Below are 18542 nucleotides of genomic sequence, written 5' to 3'. Positions count from 1 at the left end.
CTATGGCTGGCCAGTGAGGGCACATCAAAATATACTGTTTTTCAACTTGAAAATGTTCCATTATTCAATGGTGTGGATAAGCATAACATGATAGAAATGTTAGATCTACATTCACTTTATCATTTCCATTCGATATCGTTTTTGTAACCATTATTTTTAACCTCCCCGTTCCCCAGGTAAGGTTCCCCAGGTTCCCCAGGTTAATCTGCCGAGACTATCACCTGCATAGACCCTTCCTGTAAGACTCTGACACTATACCCACAATATGACGTCATGACGTGACGTGCTAACCAAAGTGTGTTCTGATTCCATTGAATGAGCGGTTCCAGCTCCATCCCCATTCCTTGATGTCGTTTCTGACCCGCTCCCCCCACCCCCGAAACCCCAGCCCACCCTCTTCCACCAGCCCAGCCCGGTGGTGACGGACATTGTCACGAGTCATAACATCAACAACGCGGTCTCTTCCACCACCAACACCAGCAACAAGGCAGAAACGGCTTTATAGATCATCGGAAACAGCCCTGCTGTTGTTTGCCAAGTTGTCTCACTACGGGTCAGGTAAGATCACCAGAAACAGCCCTGTTGTTGTTCGCCAAGTTGTCTCACCACGGGTCAGGTAAGCAGTACAGTTGTGATGTTGATACCGTGAGATCAGTGTTCGCCTGAGACAAGCTTTTGCATTCTATGTATACCATCCACTGAACTGTTGTTTCCCTGTCAATATAGGTACACCTGTTTGAAAGGCATGTCAGTTTCTTGCAAATGGAGGAAAGTGATGGTGAAATTCAGTAGATCAGTTTTACCCCAAAATTCGATTCTTTCCGGCAAAAACGTGCGCCGAGTGGTTGCTTCCATTGAAGGGAGGATTTTCGATCACATTTCCAGTTGAAATATCATTTTTTGACATCCCCTGAGTATTCAGGAGAGTCTCAGGAATGAGCAGTGCCGGGCCATCATGTGCCTGTGACTACCAGCCCCTCCCTGTCACAATGCAGCTACCCCTGTGTCATAAACACAATGTCATGTGCCTGTGACTACCTGCCCCTCCCTGTCACAATGCATAGTCTTGTCAGTCATGTGCCTGTGACTACCAGCCCCTCCCTGTCACAATCCATAGTCTGTCTGTCAGCTACCCCTGTATCATGAACACAACGTCATGTGCCTGTGACTACCTGCCCCTCCCTGTCACAATCTATAGCCTGTCTGTCAGCTACCCCTGTATCATGAACACAACGTCATGTGCCTGTGACTACCTGCCCCTCCCTGTCACAATCCATAGTCTGTCTGTCAGCTACCCCTGTATCATGAACACAACGTCATGTGCCTGTGACTACCTGCCCCTCCCTGTCACAATCTATAGCCTGTCTGTCAGCTACTCCTGTATCATGAACACAACGTCATGATCCTGTGACTACCTGCCCCTCCCTGTCACAATCTATAGTCTGTCTGTCAGCTACCCCTGTATCATGAACACAATGTCATGTGCCTGTGACTACCAGCCCCTCCCTGTCACAATTCATAGTCTGTCAGCTACCCCTGTATCATGAACACAAAAATGTCATGTGCCTGTGACTACCAGCCCAGGGCCGGACTAGGGGGGGGGGGTTACAGGGGTTGCGCAACCCCCCCCCCCCCCCCTGTGTCATGAACACAACGTCATGTGCCTGTGACGACCACTGAGCCCCTCCCTGTCAAAACTCTATAGACAGCCAGGTAAATTAGCTATGTCTACAGCGCCGCGCCAATACCCTTATGAGGTAAGGAAAAGCAGAATCGACATATATCTACCAACAATAATTACGTTTCTATGGCGACACAATAATCACGCCAGGCGAACAGTTTTCATCAGAAAATTGAAAGTAATGAAGATGTCGTCTGCTACTTGGTGGGGCTCTGTTTTGGCAAATCAGAATTATTATATTGACTGGTACAATGTGGAATGCAGCACGACGGTGATATTTGACGTTTGCCACATGTGTGTGTGTGATTGCGTGTGTGTGTGATTGTGTGTGTGTGTGTGTGTGTGAGATTGTGTGTGTGTGTGTGTGTGTGTGTGTGTGTGTGTGTGTGTGTGAGAGATTGTGTGTGTGTGTGTGTCTGTGTGTGTGTGTGTGTATGTGTGTGTGTGTGTGTGTGTGTGATTGTGTGTGTGTGTAACCACTTCTATGCACTTCAGTGCAATGCAATTTCTGATGTTTTCCTTCTAAACCCCCTGCAAATACAGTGCATCTGCCATTTCGTAACTTGAATGGTAACTTTGATGACAAGAGCCAGTTCTGCAAAATCAGAGACTTATATTGCATTATAACAAAAAGTATTTGAATTTACAACACCAAAGTTCCTTTTTCCTATGGCAAACTACGCCGATCACAATACATGTACAGTCCTTTGCCAAATGACACCCCCGTACTGTCAGTGGCTTGACTCTGCAAAGCGACAATAGAGCTTGGTGCCGTGTGCAAAACCATCCTCAAAATAGACGCGGATTGGTCGAGCAGCGCATATTCACTTGTGTTCCTTCAACAAGCGAGAGTTGCTCCCAATTTGAAAGCTGCCTTGAAAGTGAAACAGGTAAGCCACGATGTGATACATGGACGGTGTGTTGTGTGACTGATGGAGGATAGGACAGAAGCAGCACACTTCGCTGTCTGTCCGACCTGGTGCCCGGTGTGTGTTGTGCCCGCTGCATGGCTTCCGGACCTGCCCTCGCCTCAGGTAGCGGGCTGTGTATCTGCGATAGCACACATGTATGATGTAGGGCTAGTGTCTAGCTTGCCAGTGTCACACTAGTTTCCTGATCCTCCACCAGTGCTGCGATCCGTCACTGTCATCTTCATTTTTAAGTGTTGTGTGGCCCGTGTGGAGTGCAGCATTCTTCTCTCTGTGTTCGTAACACAGCTTTCTTCTCTCTGTGCCTGTAGCACACTGTGGACCTCTGTCAGGGAAGTCAGCGCTGCCATGTTACGTCACTGGTCGCGCCCTAACTGTCACGCCTCAACGCTCTCCCCCCCCCCCTCTCTCTCTCTCTCTCTCTCTCTCTCTCTCTCTGGACCGGACAGGTTGGAAGATTAGGTTAAGCCTGAAACCTTTATAAAATTGTTTTCGTAATATTGATAAAGTTCGTAATTTTTTTTCTCTGATTTCTCTCTCTCAGGCTCTCTCTCTGTGCATGTCCCCCCCCCGGGCCTCTCTCTCTGCCCCCCCTCTCTCTCTGCCCCCCCCCTCTCTCTCTGCCCCCCCCTCTCTCTCTGCCCCCCCTCTCTCTCTCTCTCTACCTCACTGTTTCTCTCCACCAATCTTGTGTCTTTGATAAGGAACAAAAAAAAAAATAGGTGTGGTTAAGGTAAAGGTAACATAGCCAAACAAATAGGGCAGGAAGGTCAAGTCAAGTCAAGTCAAGTTTTATTATTCCAATAAAACCCCGTGAGGGTACATGGAAAATTAAAAAACACAGTAAAAACACATTTCATTCAACACCAAATAAAAGGAACTAAAACAAAAAGAAATCAGACTATGTACAGAAAAGGGAGTTGAGGGGTGAGGGAGAGCAAAAACAATACAAGAAACAATTCAACAATAATAATAATTAATAGTAATAATTAATAATAATAATAATAATAATAATAAAACACAACAAGTATAGGTATATTATAGCCAATCACTTTTTTTTTTAAACTTTTTTTTCTATTATAGCAGAGCAACCAAGCGTGTAGCACTCGCAACCGAAGAAGATGCCGCCATTTTTGTCATGGCAAGCATCTGTTGGTCCTTTTTAGTAGAAGGAGTTATTTCCCTTGCATCGTCTGTCGTCTGCATGACGACTCGAGCGCTTTCTGCACTCGTTTTCTTGTTTTCATTTTTTGTTTGTTTTTTTTTTTTTTTTTACAAATGTAATAATAAGTTATAGGGTTGGCCCCTAAAAATAGGGTAGGTCGGGTTACCGTAACCACACCTATTTTTTTTTTACATTTAGTCAAAACTTGACTAAATGTTTTTAACGTAGAGGGGGGAATCGAGACGAGGGTCGTGGTGTATGTGCGTGTGTGTGTGTGTGTAGAGCGATTCAGACTAAACTACTGGACCGACCTTTATGAAATTTGACATGAGAGTTCCTGGGTATGAAATCCCCGAACGTTTTTTTCATTTTTTTGATAAATGTCTTTGATGACGTCATATCCGGCTTTTCGTGAAAGTTGAGGCGGCACTGTCACGCCCTCTTTTTGAGTCACTTGAGAAAAAGTGACTCTATGTAATCGGTCAGTGTTAGTCTGTCCGGCCGGCCGGCCGGCCGGCCGGCCGTCCGTAGACACCACCTTAACGTTGGACTTTTCTCGGAAACTATCAAAGCGATCGGGCTCATATTTTGTTTAGTCGTGACCTCCAATGACCTCTACACTTTAACGATGGTTTCGTTGACCTTTGACCTTTTTCAAGGTCACAGGTCAGCGTCAAAGGAAAAATTAGACATTTTATATCTTTGACAAAGTTCATCGGATGTGATTGAAACTTTGTAGGATTATTCTTTACATCAAAGTATTTACATCTGTAGCCTTTTACGAACGTTATCAGAAAAACAAGGGAGATAACTAGCCTTTTCTGTTCGGCAACACACAACTTAACGTTGGGCTTTTCTCGGAAACTATAAAAGTGACCGGGCTCAAATTTTATGTGAACGTGACTCATTGTGTTGTGAATAGCAATTTCTTCCTGTCCATCTGATGCCTCATATAATATTCAGAACTGCGAAAGTGACTCGATCGAGCGTTTGCTCTTCTTGTTTCAACCAAATTGGTTGAAATTTTGGTCAAGTAATCTTCGACGAAGCCCGGACTTCGGTATTGCATTTCAGCTTGGTGGCTTAAAAATTAATTAATGACTTTGGTCATTAAAAATCTGAAAATTGTAAAATAAAATAAAAATTTATAAAACGATCCAAATTTACGTTCATCTTATTCTCCATCATTTTCTGATTCCAAAAACATATAAATATGTTATATTTGGATTAAAAACAAGCTCTGAAAATTAAATATATAAAAATTATTATCAAAATTAAATTGTCGAAATCAATTTAAAAACACTTTCATCTTATTCCTTGTCGGTTCCTGATTCCAAAAACATATATATATATGATATGTTTGGATTAAAAACACGCTCAGAAAGTTAAAACAAAGAGAGGTACAGAAAAGCGTGCTATCCTTCTTAGCGCAACTACTACCCCGCTCTTCTTGTCAATTTCACTGCCTTTGCCATGAGCGGTGGACTGACGATGCTACGAGTATACGGTCTTGCTGAAAAATGGCATTGCGTTCAGTTTCATTCTGTGAGTTCGACAGCTATTTGACTAAATGTTGTATTTTCGCCTTACGCGACTTGTTTAGGCCTAAGTTTTATCTCCCACAATTCCGAGAGGAATGGGTCACGTGAGATAGAACGCGGGAATACGTCACTGAACGAATGGTTTCCGTCCTGTGAAGACGTTTTGGTGCACTGTCTCTCTTGCTTTGCTTTCATTTTCCTCTAACCTTTCTCTGTACAAGTTTTAGTTGTAGGTTAGTTGAAGTGTATTGACTATTTTGATTGTTTATCATTGTGTCAACTTGCAAGGTAAGGAAACAGTTTGGAGTTTTCGGTGTTTGTTGGTTTTTTGAACCGGGAACTTGTTGTTTCGCGTATGAATTTTATTCGTCGAAGCTAACACATGGAAATGTTAGGCGTCAGGCGGCGCGTTCATTGTTTTTGCAGGTGTGACCTACTATATTGGGATCGTTACTTGTTTTTGCACGTGTGACCTAAGGTCAGTCGGAATTGTGACTTGTTTTGGTAGGATGACATATTATTTTGGCTACGGAAATGAAGTACACGTTTGCTGACACAGTCAGTCACGATTTGCTGACATAGTCAGTCACGATTTGCTGAAGCAGCCTCTTTGTTTTTTCAGCAGCTGTCTCGATTACAGCAATTACTATCGCCTGAGGCGAACTATGGGCCACAGAAGGTCCGCTGTGCTAAGGCTGGGCACTAGTCCATTGAAGATTTGAAAATCTTTGCAGTGGATTTTAAATTGTTTTCATACTGTAACGGGTGCGCTTGCTCGTCCGCAGGAATCAATATAACTTTTTCGTGTTGTTTTTGTTCGGAATATGGCGGACTCGGGAGGTGGTGAATGTGCTGCTGGCGGGAAGAAAACCGGCAAGAAACCGGCGAAAGCACAACCTTCTGAAGTGATACCGTCAGAAAAGACGGGAGTTGATAAGTCTCTTTCAATAGAGAAGAGCTCGTCTGACCCACGTGATTGTGAAGTTACTCTGAAAATGGACAAAATTTTGGAGACAATGACTGCCTTGTCTGGCAGACTATCTGATTTGGAGTAAGTTGGTAAGCTTAATGCGACGCCTGTTGCTTCAACATCGCGTGGAACCGAGTCGCATGGAACCGAAAGCAGTTCGGCGCAAGAGTTGCAAGCGGATGGAGAAGACGGTGCTTCGGTTAGATTTGCTCATGAGCAGTTCGAAAATGAGTTTGATTCGGCTGAAGACACGGATGTTGCTTCGGACAATGATTTTGACGCAGGCATAGTAGTGGATACAGTTGGCGAGGGGATTCATCCATCTCTGGCAGATCGTTTTGAGGAAGGACTTCTTCTTCCATCAGATCGGGCACGTGTGCGAGACACTCTTCAGAACTATCCGCGGCCCAAAAATGTCACGTCGCTTCGAACGCCGACTCTCAATCGTGAATTAGATGGCAAACTGTTAGACAAGTTCGCAAAGAAAAGAGACTCGAACCTGTCCTTCGACGAACAAGTAGGTTGTACGCTGAAAATTATCGCTCAGCTTATGTCCGACCTCAAAGAAAAACCAGCAAGTCGGAAGTTGAGTGAGCGTGACAGCTTTAGCAAACTGGCCAATGCGGCTCGACTTCTTATGGCTTCACACAAGGACCTGTCACAAGTGCGGCGCGAAGCACTCAGGCCGACACTTAGCCAAGACTGCAGGGCCTTATGCAATGCGCAGCTAAATTTCAAACTGACGTCTAACGAGTTTTTGTTTGGGGAGGATCTAGCGAAAAGGGTCGACGATGCAGTGAAGAACAGGAAATTATCATCCACACTGGCACAGCCCCTTTCAAAAAACGCCACCAGAGGTCGTCAGTTCTACCAAGGGCGACCTCGACAACAGTTTCAGCAGAGACAACAGTACCAGCAGAGAAGAGGTGTCTCCAACCGACAGACAGGACACAAATTCTCTCCCAAGTTCCACTCCCAACAGAGCGGGAAGAACTCCAAGAAAACAAAACGGGATTAGAATCTGATATTTGTGCGCCAGCGGTTTCTATTTTTAGGGAACAGGTCAGTTCAAAATTTGTGAATACTCCTGAGAACTTTCATAGTGGAAAAGTTGCTGATCATTTGAATAGTTGGAGACAGTTAACCTCTGATAGATGGATCCTTCAGCAAGTCGCAGGAATTGAAATTGAATTTATGATCACTGGTGAACACATTCCAGACAGGAAAGAAATTAGATTTTCTTCTTCCGAGGATGAGCTAGTGGCTAATGAGGTAGCGAAGTTAGTGGAGAAACAGATTGTTCAAGAGGTGGATCAACGGCCAGATCAACTTTTATCCAGTATTTTCTTGCGTCAGAAAAAAGATTGTAGTCAAAGGGTGATTTTAAACCTAAAAAATTTGAATCAGACAATTGAAAAGATTCACTTCAAGATGGATACATTAAAAAACGCAGTGTCATTAATGAAAAAAGATTGCTTTTTTGCCTCAGTTGATCTAAAAGATGCATATTTCTCCATACGCATCGCTCACAAGTTCAGAAAATATTTCAGATTTCAGTTTCATGGCAAAACTTTTGAGTTCCTGGCTCTTCCACAGGGATATCGAGATTCTCCCCGCATTTTCACGAAACTACTAAAGCCTGTATTGGCCCACTTACGTTTATCTGGCCATACCCTTCTGATATACATTGATGATACCCTTTTGCAAGGAGACACTTTTGAAGAATGCCAGGCAGCAGTGTTAGATACATATGTGCTTTGTTGGATCGTTTGGGCTTTACTGTGCATCCTGTGAAGTCAGTATTTACACCTACTCAATGCATTGAGTTTTTAGGGTTTCAGCTTGATTCTTAGAACATGTTAGTTTCTCTGACCCCCAGGACAGTTGATAAAATTCGTACTAAGTGCGCTGATTTGGCTGGAAGAAAGAAATGTACAATTAGGCAGTTGGCTGAAGTTATCGGATATTTAGTGGCTGCCCAACCGGGTGTTTGGGTTGCACCTCTCTTTTTTAAACGATTGGAAATCGCAAAAAATGAAGCCCTTGCTGTTAGAAAAGGTGACTTTGATGCAGAACCTGTGGTTTCAGAACAAGTTCGTTCAGACCTTCTCTGGTGGATTGATAATGTAAAGCAATATCCTTCCCCTGTTAGCAGAGGCATACCTACTGTAATAGTAAAATCAGATGCTTCGAAAATAGGGTGGGGGGCGGAGTGTCAGGGTAGCACCACAGGTGGAATGTGGACCAAGGAAGAAGCTTTTGAACATATTAACTGTTTGGAACTTAAAGCAGCTTATTTTGCCTTGAAATCCCTTTGCAGGGGATTATGTCACTCTTACATTCAGTTACTTACAGACAATAGCACCACTGTTGCTTGTATTAATAACATGGGCAGCACAAAAGTTTTGTGCAACGACATTGCCAGAGACATTTGGTTGTGGTGCTTATCACATAGTAATTGTGTAACAGCAACACACTTACCGGGTTGCCTAAATATAGAGGCAGATGCAGAATCCCGTGTAGATAGACACAACATTGAATGGCATTTGGACACACACGTGTTTGCAGAAGTTATCAATCGGTTTGGTCTCTGTGATGTAGACTTATTTGCTTCTCGTGTTAACGCACAGTTAAGAAAGTATGTTTCATGGAAACCTGACCCAGATGCATTTGCCATTGATGCATTTTCCTTAGACTGGTCATTGTTCAAGGCGTTCTGTTTTCCGCCTTTCAGTCTCGTTCCAAGAGTGCTCCAAAGGATAGAAGTCTTAGAGGCGGAGTGTGTGCTGGTGGTGCCATTATGGACAACGCAAGTGTGGTTCACGAAACTGTTGCGTCTACTAGTAGAACTGCCGGTCATGTTGCCCCGAAAAGAAAACTTACTCAGTCATCCACTGACAGGGGAGCACCATCCACTACTGAAGAAGATGAAACTAGTAGCATGTTCCTTGTCCGGACAGCCCTCCAGAAACAGGGAATTCAGGATGAAGCAACAGACATTATCATGTCCGCCTGGAGAGAGGGTACGAAGCGTAACTACGAGTCATATTTCAAACGCTGGCTTCAGCATTGCCTTGAACGGGATAGAGATCCCTTTTGTGCCTCTCCACATGAGTTGATAAGGTTTTTAACAAAACTGTTCCAAGAAGGCAAAGGATACAGCAGTTTGAACATGGCACGAAGCGCTGTTTCCGCATTGTCCCTTCAGGATAATTGTTCAGTGGGTTGTCATCCACTGGTGCAGAAGTTTTTGAAAGGAGCTTTCAACAGACGGCCAGCTTTGCCCCGTACTTGTGTGACCTGGGACGCTAATCTAGTGCTAAATTTTTTTAAAGAATGGTCACCGGCAAAATTTTTATCGCTGGCGCAATTGACGCTTAAAACTGTGCTGTTGTGCTTGTTGGTCTCTAGTCAAAGGGGACAGGCGATTTGGTTGATGGACTTGCGTAACATGAGTTGGACAAAGGAAGATGTACGATGTAGGTTTGGGGATTTGCTCAAAACTTCTGGCCCAAACAAACATCAGAATGAAGTGGTATTTTGTGCTTTTCCGTCTGATTTGGCGATTTGTGTTGTACATTATTTGAAACAATATGTCAAAAGAACTCGTGCATTTAGAGGAACGGAAACGAGACTCTTTATCAGTTGGACAGCCCCTCACAAAGCGGTGTCGAGAGATACTATCCGTCGATGGACAAAGATTGGATTACAAAAAGCGGGTATTGACATGACAATATTTACGCCGCATTCAACTCGTTCTGCTGCATCTAGTAAAGCTGCAAGTAAAATTCCTCTGGCAACCATTCTGAAGACTGTTGGTTGGCGTCGGGCTAACACCTTCACAACTTTTTACAAGAAACCAGTGGACAGTGGGAGGAGTTTTGGACAGGCTGTTCTGTCATGAAGAATTGTGGTAGGTTTATATGTATTTCAATTCATCGACAGTGCTAGGGTGTAAATGTTGCAGACTTTAAAGTCTCACGTGACCCATTCCTCTCGGAATTGTGGGAGATAAAATTACATAATTATGACGAGCTTACCTGAGTAAGTGAAGTCTAATTGTGGTTTTATCGACCACAATGTAGAGAGGAAAGGGATTACGTGCCTCGCCCTAAGTTGTCTTCAGAGTTATACTGATAACCGTTTTCCCTCCCTATCCCTTTCCTCTCTCTTTCTCTTTTTTCTGCACCATTTACACGTCGTTAAACAGTGACGTATTCCCGCGTTCTATCTCACGTAATCCCTTTCCTCTCTACATTGTGGTCGATAAAACCACAATTAGACTTCACTTACTCAGGTAAGCTCGTCATAATTATGTATTAAATTACATACACTATACCCAACTCACATATAGCAATTAACTCTAGTTCAGTGCTGGTTACGCTGTACGCGTCCCCTTGGTAACAAGGGAGACCACTCTAAAAAAGAGAGTGACCAATCCCATAAGGCCAGACCAACTACCGGTCCGACTTCCGTATGCGTGCGCATACGCCGCCATTTGTATCATTCCACTCTCAGCGATCCAAGGGTCTGGTCGCGTTTTATGTACGCTCCTGCTGTTGTCAGCTTTACACCTTGGTCTTAGGACTTCGGATGCACCCCTTGGTACCGCCTGAAGCTTTACACCTGTTCCTACGCTGTGTGGGGTGAGATCTTTCTGATTTATCGCAACTTTAGCGACGTTTGTCGCTGCTTTCGAACTTATAAATTTTTTGACTGAAAATTTTTGTGAGTTTGTTGTTGTAATGGCGGAAGCGGCACTCAAAGATAGTGCGTTGAAGAAGCCTAGTTCGAGACAGGTCTCGGCTGATGCGACTCCTTCTAGGAAATCTTCGCGTAAGTCTAGTAAGAGCGCTGGACTTGACGCGTCTTTGACTTCTGATTCGTCTTCCGCTAAGTCACCGGTTTTGGCTGACAAGCATGTTAGCCCTCCTCTGTCTAAAGTTGCCTTAGATAAAGTTAATGTTTCTGGCTTGGCCTCCGGTGTTTCGGATTCCACACCTTGCCCAGGTTTAGCTAATGCGGAGGTAGCTTCTCTGTTGTTGACACTTAGTGCGCAAGTTTCGACATTAGCGTCGGAGCTTTCCTCTACTAGGGAGGAACTTCGTTCCCTCCCGTCCGGTGTTTCGGATGTTTGTTCTCTTGCCAGGATCGGGTCGTCTCCTTTGACTTCCTCCTCTACTTCCGCCCGGCCGTCTGCTACTGTGACTCAGGCAGATGTTCATGCTCCGCAGGATGGTGGCTCACGCTGGGTGTCTTTGCTGAACGTGCCCGCACTTGACAAAGGTATGTTGACACCGCGAGTAGCTGGGTTCTCTGGCGAAAGCGGTGTGCGTGGTCAGGAGCGAGTAGCGGGCCAACGAAAGTTGCACCGCGAAAGCTCAGATACCGCGGCTGGCCCCTCCTGTTGTGACAGGGGGTCGGTTGCGGGTCTGGGCCCTGATCAGCGAAAGGGTAAGGCTCTCGGTCCGCAACTCATAGAGAGTGCCGGCGAGGTGCTGAGTCCTCTTCCGCCCAGGGGGCAGGAAGTTGTCGGTGACGATCCTTGGTCGGAACACGGTGTGTCCGAGGGTCGGTTTCCGGACTGCTTTCAAGAGCAGGACGGGGATACTGACGAGGGTGCTCCTTCCGTTCCGGGGGACACCCAACTGAACTTGCCCTTCAAGCTCCCAGCCATGGTGGCACTGGCAGCGGAAGCGGCGTTTAAGTTCTTCCCGGAAGGGGTGGTGGAAAGTAAGATGAATCTTGCCCCACCCCTTTCGGCACTGGACGATTTCCGGGGTGCGAGGGAGCAGAAGCCTCACTTCCGCTTTCGGGAATCGCCGACTATTGCTGTTGAGATGGCATCTACCCTGAAGGGTAAACGGCATGCTCCGGTCCCTCTGCTAGCTCAGCATGGTGAGGTTCCGGAGGAAGTGTTGCCTTGGGTTGTGAAAGAGGGGGATCGTCCTGCTTCCTCTTCGCACAGCTTTAGGTTGAATCCGTTTCCGGTCAACTTGATCGAATCCTTTGCTTTGCCATCTTGTGCACTTCCGGTTTCACCGGAACTGGCCAGTCTAAGAGAGGATGCTTACAGGAAGGACAAGCCTGTCCCTTGCACTGAAAGTTCTCTGTTGGCCATAGAGGAGACCGGTAGGTCTCTTCTAGAGTTGTCCTCTGTCTCTGAGTCGTTACAGAGGTCGCTCTCTCGATCTATTGCGTCCTCGCTCGATCCTTTTGAGTTTCGGTTCGACGCTTCTCCTGCTGTGGCTACTACTCTCCTGTCTACTTTGGCTAAAGTGACGAGAGAGCAGATGGCTTTGTCGGCAAGGCTTTACACCCATGCGGTGTTGTCTAGGAGGTCAGCCTTTTTGGCGGGTTCTAAGATCTCGGACAAGGCTACCATAGAGGGTCTGAAGGTCTCGCCTTTTTCGGAGGGTGCTCTGCTGGGTCAATCTTCTCTTGACGCTCTCCGGAAAGAGACCCAGGATGCGAGAGACATTGCGATTGCGCGCATCGCGCAGCACGGGTTCCAGAAGCCGCAGAGCAAGTCCAGCACGCAGACTCAGGCTGCCAGCAAGCCTCAGGCTTCCTCTTCTGGGGGTGGCAAGGCGCATAAACAGTCCTTTGCCTCTAGGGGTAGGGGCCGTGGAGCGCCCTATCAGAAGAGGGGGCAGTCTTTTGGAGGCTCTAGGGGGTCGGGGCGCAAGCCTCACCCCCAATGAAACTTCCCCGAACAGCACGTCCCGGTAGCCCCCGCGCTTGTTGTAGCGGGCGGCCCGTCCAGGGCCCTCACTTCCTGGCTACAATTAGTGGACAGCAAGTGGGTTACTGGGATCGTGCGTTCGGGGTTCCGGCTGCTCTGGTCAGAGGAGAAGGCTCCTCTGGTCAGGATAATCCCGCCCTGCAGGGCGCCAAAGGATCTAGAAGCACGAGATGCTGTTCAAAAGGAAGTGACTGCTCTGTTGCTCAAGGGAGCAATAGAGGAGGTCATAGATCTGCGGTCTCCGGGGTATTACGGGCGGCTGTTCGTAGTACCAAAAGCCTCGGGGGCTTGGAGGCCGGTCTTGGATCTTTCCTCTCTGAACAAGTTCTTACGAACAATACGGTTCACCATGGAGACGGCTACCTCTGTTCGGGAGGCGTTGCGTCCGGGGGACTGGGCGACGGCTGTAGACTTAACAGACGCGTACTTCCACATCCTCATTCACGTTTCGGACAGGAAGTGGCTACGCTTCCCCTGGGGGGACAAAGTGTATCAGTTCAGAGCTCTGCCGTTTGGCCTGTCGCTAGCCCCTTGGGTGTTCACGATGGTTGTGCGGCAGCTGTGCGCTCTTGTAAGGAAGGACGGGGTCCGGTTAAGAGCCTATCTGGACGACTGGTTAATCCTGCACCAGCAAAAGGATCTCTGCGATCTGCATACTCAGACGGTTCTGAGTCAAGCTTCGCAGCTGGGATTCTCGATCAATCGCACAAAATCGGAACTGGTTCCATCCCAAAGTTTTGTGTATCTGGGCATGGAGTTCGATACGCGGGCCTGGTCAGTTCGCCCGTCTCAGAGACGAGTGGACAAACTCCAGGCACTGATACGCTCTCTCGACGGAGAGAATCAGGCCAGTGCTCGGGTTCTTACGTCGGTGCTGGGGCAAATGGAGTCTATGGCAACTCTTATCCCGCTGGGCAGAGTGAACAAACGGCCGTTTCAGGTCGCTCTGCAGTCAAGGTGGGACCAGTCAGTCCAGGATTGGAACGTTCAGATCCCTCTTGGGGTGTGGTTTCTGGAGACCACTCGCGCGTGGCTGCTCCCGGTGCTCTTTCAGGGAGTTCCCATTGTGTGCCCTCAGCCAGAGAAGGAGCTCTTTACGGATGCTTCTCTGTCAGGGTGGGGGGCTCATCTAGACGGGCAGATGGTGTCGGGGGTGTGGGACTCAACACTAAGCTCCCTTCACATCAATCTGCTGGAGTTGGAGGCAGTCTCTATGGCTCTGCGGGCGTTCAGGCCCTTGATGGAGGGCAGACATGTCAGGATTCACACAGACAACACGACGGTGGCGTCGTATGTGAACAAGCAGGGGGGGACACGGTCTCCCAGTCTGTCAGACAAAGCCTGCCTCATTCTGACGTGGTGCAACTCTCATGGCATCCTTCTTTCAGCTGTTTACCTGAAGGGAAGTCTGAACGTCCTGGCGGACAGTTTGAGCAGGGGGGACAAGGTGGTTCACTCGGAGTGGACCCTCTCACACCAATCCCTGGATCGTCTCTGGTTGCAGATAGACAAGCCGGTGATCGTTCTTTTCGCAACGAGGTTTTCAGCAAGGCTCCCTCTCTTTGTCTCCCCCTTCCCAGATCCTCTGGCCTGGAGGGTGAATGCCTTGGAAATCAGTTGGGCAAACCTGACAGCGTATGCGTTCCCTCCGTTTTGCCTCCTCGGAAAGGTCCTCAGAAAAGTAGACTTAGAGAAGCCAGCGCTGGTTCTGGTCGCTCCGTTTTGGCCAAGCCAGCACTGGTTTCCCGACCTACTGCGTCTAGCAGTTCGGCCTCCGATCCCTCTCGCCGTGAAAAAGGGGGACCTCGTGCAGCCTCGGTCAGGCATCCCCCACGAAAATCCGCGGCTCTTGAGCCTTCACGCCTGGATTCTATCCGAAGCGCTCTGCTTAAGGCGGGGGCCTCTGCGTCTACTGTAAAGTTCGTCCGCCACGCCCATAGAGAGTCTACAACTTCGGTATACTCTTCGCACTGGGCAGCTTGGGCTAGGTGGTGCGCGCTTAACGGGGTTAATCCCCTTGCACCAAGGTCCATGCAGGTAGCCAACCACCTTGCGTGGTTGGCAGAGCAGGGAGGTTCTCCCTCTTCCCTTAGAGTAAGGAGGTCGGCGATATCCTCAACTCTTTTACAGTTGGGGCGTAAGATCTCACTTGGCGGGGTGATCTCTAGTGTTCTGAAGGGCGCTTCCCTTACAGCCGCTCGGGTTAAATCGCACCTCCCTGCCTGGGATTTATTTTTGGTTTTACGTTTCTTAGCCTCGGGGGAGTTTGAGCCCATCCGTTCGGCTACTTTGCTTAATTTGACTCGCAAGGCCGTGTTTTTAACTTTGCTTGCTACTTCAAGGAGAGGTAGCGAAATTCATGCTTTGTCCGGTCTAGGGAAAGACATTTCCTTTGAAAAGGATGGTTCGTTGTCTCTCAAATTTATTCCCGGCTTCCTCGCTAAGAATCAGAAGCCCGGTCATGTTTCGCCTGTTTTGCATATCTTGCCGTTAAGCACGGTTTTAGCTCCTGGAGATCCAGATCTAGCTAATTGTCCCGTCCGGTCGCTCAGCCTCTACCTGTCACGAACTCGGCATATTCGCTCAGAAACCCAAAAGCTGCTCTTTATTTCCTTAAACACAGCTAGGGATAAGGATATTGCGAAGGTCACGTTGACCAAGTGGGTATCTACACTGATCAAGCAGGCTTATGCCTGGTGGGAGGCTCAGTCAGGAGAGTCTAGGGCTGTCTTGCCTCTCACCTCTGCAAGAACTCATGAGTCAAGAGCCTGGGCGGCCTCTTTGGCCGTCCTCAAGTCTGGTCGTCTGGCTGAAGTGCTAGAATCAGCATACTGGAGATCAGAGGATGTTTTTATAAACTTTTACCTCAGGGACGTCGCTTCACTGAGGCAGGATGGCAGCTCTGCGCTACCAGCGATGGTAGCCGCGGGGCAAGTCCTGCGTGGTTGAATTTTGGTAAGTACCCACCACCTATAGTAGCAATCTGCTATATGTGAGTTGGGTATAGTGTATGTAATTTAATACAAAATTTTATAAGTAAATTTTAATTTAATTAATATACTTACCCAACTCACATCGTTTAATCCCTCCCGCCTCCCCGCTGTGGTGGTATTTGGGACTAAAAAAGGGAGTGAGTTGGGCTTCGATGGAATGATACAAATGGCGGCGTATGCGCACGCATACGGAAGTCGGACCGGTAGTTGGTCTGGCCTTATGGGATTGGTCACTCTCTTTTTTAGAGTGGTCTCCCTTGTTACCAAGGGGACGCGTACAGCGTAACCAGCACTGAACTAGAGTTAATTGCTATATGTGAGTTGGGTAAGTATATTAATTAAATTAAAATTTACTTATAAAATTTTGTAATTAGTGCAGAGTATTTTTTATACAGTTACAAGGTCATGAAGAAATGGCAGACTAAAGTCTTGCTCTCTGTGACAGACTGGTGTTTCTCACGCCACAGAATGCCTGTTGGCCTTACCAGAGTAAATCTCTAATAATTGCCACCTTTACATGCAAGTCTTGTTAGCCTGTACCACTAACGCTGTAACACTAACAGGCCTGGTTATGAGGCAGTATTGGTATCACCAGCACACAGCTGGGACAGTCATGTGACAGTAGACAGCTAGGTCATGTGACAGTAGACAGCTCAGTCATGTGACAGTAAACAGCTCTGCTAGCTTAGCCTGGTGCCACAGTAGAACCCCCAGTTTAACCTTCACCGGTGGTCAGCAGTGTTAGTGCTGTGTGGGTTCAGAGACATAGATAGAAGAGATGCGAAGCGCTGTCTTCCCGCTTGCGTTATCCTCGCCTACGGCAGGGGCAAGTAATCCTCCCACTAGCGCCAAGCTGGCAATTGTTCGCGTACTCTTCGCCTACGACAGGGGCAAGTAATCCTCCCATGACTGGCGCCAAGCTGGCAATTGTTGTGTTTTTAAAGAGTTATAACTGTTTCATAGAAAATCATAGATAATAAAACATGCAAAATGTTGATTATTTGCACTCAAGAGAAACAGAAAATCACAAGAAGAAGACTATTGCATTATTTGGTGATTAGAAGATGAATCCTAAAGTAAGCAATTTCGCTCATTTCTCCTTAAAAACTTTTTATCCACACGCCAGTGTATGTGCGAGAACCACTTGAGTGAGACTTATAAGCATCAAATTTAATTACAGCGCGTCAAAAATTATACAAACAGATTAATGTACATACCAGTAATGCATTTGCCAGTCAAGGGAAAGCAAAGTTTCGCACAAAAGAAAATATTAGCTCCCAAACATTGCCTCGATCCACGCACAATGGACTTAGAAACAATGGCCGCAAGAACCGAAGGAACCGTTTTTGACTCACTTCGGGAAGCCAATCCTCTCAAATGCATTCGTGTGCACACTATTGAAGCTACAGAATATGAATCAAGTTTACCGTACACTGATATCTCTCGTCTGAAGCTGGATATATCCAAAGAAATATGACAGAAAAGCACTTCAAATCGGTGTCAGAGAGCAAGCGAACAACAACTTAGTACGGGATGGCGCGAGGTCACGCTGACCGAGCGCGGCCCGCGTAGCCTAAGAGTTCACGCGAGCGGCCCTCGCTTCGCATCTCTGTATGTATGTCTCTGGTGGGTTTTAGTAACTGTCTTGTGACTGTCTTGTAACAGCAAGCAGTGTTGGTGCTGTGTGGGTGTCAGTAGCTGTCTTGTAACTGTCTTGTGACAGCAAGCAGTGTTGGTGCTGTGTGGGTGTCAGTAGCTGTCTTGTAACTGTCTTGTGACAGCAAGCAGTGTTGGTGCTGTGTGGGTGTCAGTAGCTGTCTTGTAACTGTCTTGTGACAGCAAGCAGTGGTAGTGCTGTGTGGGTGTTAGTAACTGTCTTGTGACAGCAAGCAGTGGTAGTGCTGTGTGGGTGTTAGTAACTGTCTTGTGACTGTCTTGTGACAGCAAGCAGTGTTGGTGCTGTGTGGGTGTCAGTAACTGTCTTGTGACTGTCTTGTGACAGCAAGCAGTGTGCTGTGTGGGTGTCAGTAACTGTCTTGTGACTGTCTTGTGACAGCAAGCAGTGTTGGTGCTGTGTGGGTGTCAGTAACTGTCTTGTGACTGTCTTGTGACAGCAAGCAGTGGTAGTGCTGTGTGGGTGTCAGTAACTGTCTTGTGACAGCAAGCAGTGTTGGTGCTGTGTGGGTGTCAGTAACTGTCTTGTGACAGCAAGCAGTGTGCTGTGTGGGTGTCAGTAACTGTCTTGTGACTGTCTTGTGACAGCAAGCAGTGTTGGTGCTGTGTGGGTGTCAGTAGCTGTCTTGTGACTGTCTTGTGACAGCAAGCAGTGTTGGTGCTGTGTGGGTGTCAGTAGCTGTCTTGTGACTGTCTTGTGACAGCAAGCAGTGTTAGTGCTGTGTGGGTGTCAGTAACTGTCTTGTAACTGTCTTGTGACAGCAAGCAGTGTTGGTGCTGTGTGGGTGTCAGTAACTGTCTTGTGACTGTCTTGCAACAGCAAGCAGTGTTAGTGCTGTGTGGG

At 47.2% G+C, this 18542-nt stretch overlaps 1 protein-coding gene across 4 annotated transcripts in view; it reads left to right on the top strand.

Annotated features, from left to right (window-relative positions):
• The first annotated feature begins 296 nt into the window (after nt 1-296).
• LOC138970420 (cysteine and glycine-rich protein 1-like) overlaps nt 297-18542 on the top strand; it is a 50639-nt gene continuing 32393 nt past the window's right edge. The window contains exon 1 of one of the 4 annotated variants that reach the window (XM_070342873.1): nt 297-558. The gene's annotated coding sequence lies outside the window, so the exon portion shown is untranslated. The other 3 variants (XM_070342870.1, XM_070342871.1, XM_070342872.1) reach the window with 3 other exon arrangements.

The sequence above is a fragment of the Littorina saxatilis genome, linkage group LG7 (assembly GCF_037325665.1).
Source record: "Littorina saxatilis isolate snail1 linkage group LG7, US_GU_Lsax_2.0, whole genome shotgun sequence".
Classification (NCBI taxonomy): domain Eukaryota; kingdom Metazoa; phylum Mollusca; class Gastropoda; order Littorinimorpha; family Littorinidae; genus Littorina; species Littorina saxatilis.
The sequence above is the reverse complement of the archived record's forward strand: the minus strand, read 5'-3'. Positions and strand labels throughout refer to the sequence as shown.